Here is a 6,000-nt window from a genome sequence, read left to right as displayed (position 1 = left end):
TGAGCATTTCTCTAAAGAGGAAAGAGCGAGCCCTGCTCATGTCTTTCAGAGAATGGACCTATGTGTCTCCCTTTGGGAGCAGCATTCTAGACTTTCAGTTCTGAGGAGATAGAGGAATCCTCCATCAGGGTGAGAAAAGGGTGAGAAAATGATGCAGAGGCGCGCAGTCTCCCTCTGCAATGCTACAGGGACTAAACACTCAGTGCTGGATCCCCCTCCGGTCAGGTGCCTGCGCAGTAGGTATTACAGTGCCTATGTCTTGCACTGGAAAATGCTCAGATCCACAAGTGAGCTCAGAGCAAAACTAATAGGGTAATCTAATCAGAGCACTGTTGTTTGTTAATTCAGCCTTGGAGAAATTTGGGAAGCAATAGCTGCAATACCCTTTTTTATGTCAATGAGGTGTAAATTCTACTACTTCATTCGCCTCAGTCAGTTTTTATTTCCAAACCTTGTTGGGGGATCATAAAATGCTTACTCTATTAAACACAGGCAATTTAAGAAACAAACACGCACTTGGAATCTGAGACCTTAATTAAAAGACTGTTTTTCTGATCTCCAGCCCTCACCGGCTTTTTTGTCTTCTGTTTTCATCAGACTGGGCAGTACTTTTAAGGAGGCAAAACTGAGGTTAGGTGACATGGAAATGAGTAACGCAAGGTGGCATGGAAGCAGGACTGCTGTGCCACTGGCAGCGAGTTAGGTACCACATTGTACCATGGGCATCAAATAGATCCCTTTGCATAAACTGGTCCATTTCAGCAAGGATTTCCAAGAGCTGCACCTGAGATGTGGAAAGCAGAGGCAGACCCCTGCAAGCTTTCCATACAACCTTTGCCTCTGCCACCATACAACCTGGTGCATCTGGTCTCATACCCATGTCTATAAAATACATACACACAGAGTCACACAGCATATATACAGAACTGTCACCCATCTCCCAGGGGCAGGATTCCAATGAATGCATTAAAACTCTTTATTTCTGCTGGCATGGTCATGGGAGCCTTTAAAAAGCTTGAGAGAACTTTTGACATTCAATTCCTACTTTTAAGAGGTGCTCTACCTATAAAGCGCATTGTTTGGGGGGATACACTAGACTGTTGAAAAACACTTGAGGCTTTGGTATTTTGCAAAAAAAGATTCTTTGTGGTGAGTTAACGACTTTCTGCAGCAGCACCTAAATAACATGTATTACTACGTGCTCTTGTTTTCTTTCAGAGCAGGAGTTACTATTTGTGTCTAATAAAGCTACTAATAAATCTCTGTGGCAATTTGTTTCCTTCTGATGCCATGTTTGTAAAGCCCTTGAAGACTGTGACATCACACTGGCTTTTCAACATATAAGTGAATGTTTTTCCTGCTCTTTGATCTGCTATCAGCTCCAAATGCCTGTTACTTGAATATCAAATGGATGCCAGTATTCAGTTACATGATTGTCAGGTATTCATTTAACCTTTTTTGACACACAAAAATGTCGAATTCTTCCAAGATGCCTACCGGTTTTGAATGCATAGCTACAGAACTTTCTCTTAAATTCTAATGTGTCATAACACCCCTAGGATGCTGTTGTTTTAAATGCTATATATGGTTATGAAATAAAATGATACTCTGCTTAGTACTAACAGTGTTAAACAGCTCCTAGACCCTACCAGTTATATAAACTAAGATAAATTCAGTTCCCTTTAATGGGAAATCTCTGACTGTAGCCAACCACAGAGAGAAAAGGCTGTTGAAGAAGCTTTCCAGTAGGCAGTTTGTATCCCAGCTTGAAAATTTATCTTCTTGCAAAGTGTAAAGAGCAACCCCTGGCATGGGGCATCAATAGGTTATGAACCCTGGCTATTTATTGGCATGGGAGAAAACCCTGACCTGGTCCCAACACACATCTACTCTTCAGTGGATAACATTATTCATACAGTCACATCCAGGAACATATCAACCAGCCCAAACCTTGCACTAATATCACTTTGAGAAAGAAAGTCCATATTTGAAAGATGCAGTAAGATTCATCCTGAAAAAGAACTGTCTGAGACGCCTTGGTGGAATGATATATTGTATCGAGGGAGTAGAAGTAGAGGCACATTGAACACAATGGGGATGTACAAGACAGCCACTTTTGTGCATGTCATGTAGCACATCTTACCGGAAATAAAGAGCGTATATTTACTAAATAACCACTAGGGCCAGTTCCACAGGGGCAAGAATATGATCCATTACTTGGAGCTTTTAAATCATCAGCTGATATCTTCCCAAAAGGCGTGACCTGTTTCAAAGACACTGAATGCAACATTGCTGGGTAGAAGTTGGTGATAGGCGGTTACAGTAGTTCCCTCTCAACTTAAAACCCCTGGGTGAAATCTCACCTTCGCTAGAACAGATGAGACACAGCCAGATGAGTCTACAACCAGAAGACATGTGGACATCTCTGCATTTTGTATTAAACTGAAATTTGAAACATAGTTGGTTTGTACCAGCAGACATAGAAAGAAATCAGAAATCAGCAGTAAGAAAAAAGCATTACTAGTGTTTGGATGAACAGGTGTCCAGTAGAACTACAGATAAATAAAGATAGCAGTTACCGAAATGCTGGAGCTGAGTCAGAAATGCCCAAGGATATTACCTACAGGCCTTGCTTGTGAACCTTGAAAAGAGGATTAGAGCAAGAGAAGTAGGACTGTAGCTGAAGCGGAGCAGTATGGGCTGATTTTTCAAAGAATCAGAGACTATAGGATCAGCTACACCACTGCACTCAGTGTCAAAATAAGCCTTCTAAGTCGGGAAACGTCATGGGACAAAGTATCTTGGACTGGTATATTTGTAGTGATGGAAATGACTATTTAGACCTTAAGGAAAGCTTATCAATTTGCTTTGTCAATGTAGTGTGTGTGTGTGCATAACACATAATCTGTTTTCCCAGTGGCTTTGTGAAGTTTTAAATCCTGAACAGGAGTTGCAGGTGTATAGGGAATTTGGGCCATTAGTACCTGTTTGGTATCACTGAGTATATGGTGCTGTGTTTCAGTGAAGAGGGAACCGGCTAGGAGCTAAGGAGACCTGAATTTCTCTACCAGCTCTGTTGGGATAACTTGACCTACGGAACCATCCTGGGCAAAATGAGCACAGCTCGGTGTGCCTCAATTTTATAATCATTGAAAAGGTGACATTGTAGCATGCTCTGTAAATACGGTGAAATCTACAGTGGCCAAAACATTGACGTCAGAGTTAAGAGGACTCACTTAGTCTGGATTTGTGGCACATCGCCTTATGGATGGGTCAATGATACACTCCTCTCTCCTCTCTCAAAAAGAGGATTGGAGCCTTCTCTTGCGCTGTACTGCTCCAATAGGACACTGCTATTGGTGAATTCTCTGATTAAGAAACAGTACTTGAGATATCCTACATTTTCAGTGATTACCATGGGAACCACAAATGATCTCATAAGGGTGGAGAAACTATAAGAAGTTCTAATTGAGAGAGGATGAGGCTTAAAACAGTTTCTATGGAAACCAGAGGTGGCATCCAAAAAAAGTATGTGTACTAATCTGGTAGTCTGATTGGCAGGTTACTGGTTCGGTGTTAGAGTGGTTGAAGCCTTGGGGTGTGAGGTGAAGTGTCCATTGCACAAATATATAAAATACATAGTCTTCTGAAGAGAAGCTGGAACCTCAAACTCTTTCTCTCCCAGCAGAATACTCTCATCACTCAACTGGTGATTCATTTGCACTCTTGTCTCTTTGCTCAGGGAATCCTGATTTTTTTTTTCCCTTGCAGAGTGGAACAACTTTAACAGGAGGGGTAGAGCTGCTCCCTCACCATACCCAAAGCTTACAAGTCATGAGGATGCTCCTCTGGATAGCAGGAGTCGTGGGTTCCAATGCCCTTCTCAGACAAAAAAGAGAAAATAACATAGCCTTCAGTAAGCACTTTGAATAGTTTGATGAGCTTTTTCCTGTGTTTTCCAGGATGTCACTTTCTTCTGACTGACTGGTTAATGTCCGGTTAAATTCATTTCACAGAATCCAAGATTTCTAAAGTAGTTTCACTTGCAGGATCACAGTGGAACACCCAATTACATGGGGTCCTGTATGATCTGTGAAGAAACCTAAATGCATATAATAAATCTGATGAATTACTATTTGTATCTACCAGAACTATTTGTTTTCAGGTCAAGTGGAAGACTGTAATCTACAGTTTTGAGGAAGGCATACAATGAGCAAATCAAATCTCGACTTTCTTTGGTGGGGCCACAGTCCAAGTACCTTATATTGCCCTTCCGCTGATGCCTGAAGAAGGAAAATAACATAGCACTGTTGTCAGTAAATTAGATAAATAACAGGCCATTGGCCAGCTGCAAGTTGGTAAAGTCCTTGGCAAACTCAGTGCCACCTCGGTGTTTTGTCAGGCATATACCTTTCTCTGATGTTCTCTGAGGTCATCAAATTTATTTCTCCATTCAGAAGATGTAGACAAAAACGCGTAGCATTTTGAAATACTTTACAGATCCAAGATATTTTGAAAGAGGATAAGCCATTCTGCTGGAAGGCCTAAAAGGCTGGTCTGCCATCTCAGTGGCACTATGGTTCATGGCCCTCCCACTGACATCAATAATCAAGATCTAAACAAAGTATTGCAAAAGCATCAGGAGTGAAAACATCCCTTAACTTAGCAAATGTGCTTCTGCAGAAGGTTTTGCCCATTTTCTGATCGTAGAATTACTACTGCCAGTGTAAATAGCAGAATCTAGACCGGAGCCGTCTCCAGAACAGCCCTGCTTGCCACAGTCAGTGGCCAACTTTTCAGGCAAATTTCTATCCAGAATGGCTGCTATATCATGACCTCTGCATGCTCCAGGATAAAATGAATTTAAAGACTGATACAAAAAGAAAGGTATTCAAGGGGATCAAGAAGATTTCTTGCTCCACTTTTGGTCTGGTCATTTTAAACGAATTATTATCTTGCTCAAGTTTCATTCTTTGTCTTATGTATAGGACTAAGGCTGGATGGGTCTCATGTCGTATGTGTTATACCTTTACAAAACACTAAAATGCCTGCATAGATAATGGGCTAAAGCTAAAACCTTTCAGGGATTCTCTCTTTACAAATATTTGCAACAGATTGCCTTGCCACAGATTGAAGGGCTCAGAGAAGCTGTAATGAAGATGGTGGCATCCTTTTAAAGTAGACTAATGTGTTATTAGAATAATGGCACATAACAGGCACTGTTCAGCTGAAGCGGCTATCAGGTTGTTGCCCTACCATGTGGTTCAGTGAATCCGTCACTGCTTGTGCCACACTTTCCTGATAGCAGCATTTCACAAAAACAAGGCAGTAAACTGGGTAGAATGGCTAAAGAAAATGATGGGAGGTGTAACTCAGTGCGAGAAGATCCAAGGTTCCAACGCACTCACTCTGTCTGGATGTCTTTATAGATGGGTCAGGGATACACTCCTCTCTCAAAAACTGTATATTTTCAAATTTTCATATATGTTCTTTCTCCTATCATCACCAGTGGGTGAGGAGGCAATCAGAGTAGCAAATGTGATCCGGCCATACCTCTAGTGGGGTGTTTAACTTGCACATCTGACATTTTCCTGATGTGTTCACTGTTCGTGCTGGCTTGTGCCCTGCCTATTACAAGCCCTTCCAGTTGTGGCCATTTGGCAGAAATTTCCCAGAGACTGAATGGTTAATCCACATTTCAATTCATCTCAGATGTTGCAATTACATTTCTCAGAAGTGTATGTCTGTATGTGGGGAGGTGTGTAGCAACCTTATCTATATACACTCTCAATAGAAAGCAATAGAGAAAATTTAAGGTTTACACAGGTGAACATTTCTACCTGGGTTTTGTAGCTGGTGCTTCATCACTTCAGTATGGCATGCCAAAAGAATTAAGCCCCTCTAGAGACTCTCAGATCTTTTCTATGTAAACAAAATGTTACACTAGCTGCAGAATTATCTAGCAGAAGTGGGAAATATGCAGTAGTCCTCTACTGTGAT

This window comes from Struthio camelus, chromosome 2, assembly GCF_040807025.1.
Source record: "Struthio camelus isolate bStrCam1 chromosome 2, bStrCam1.hap1, whole genome shotgun sequence".
Lineage (NCBI taxonomy): Eukaryota > Metazoa > Chordata > Aves > Struthioniformes > Struthionidae > Struthio > Struthio camelus.
The sequence above is the reverse complement of the archived record's forward strand: the minus strand, read 5'-3'. Positions refer to the sequence as shown.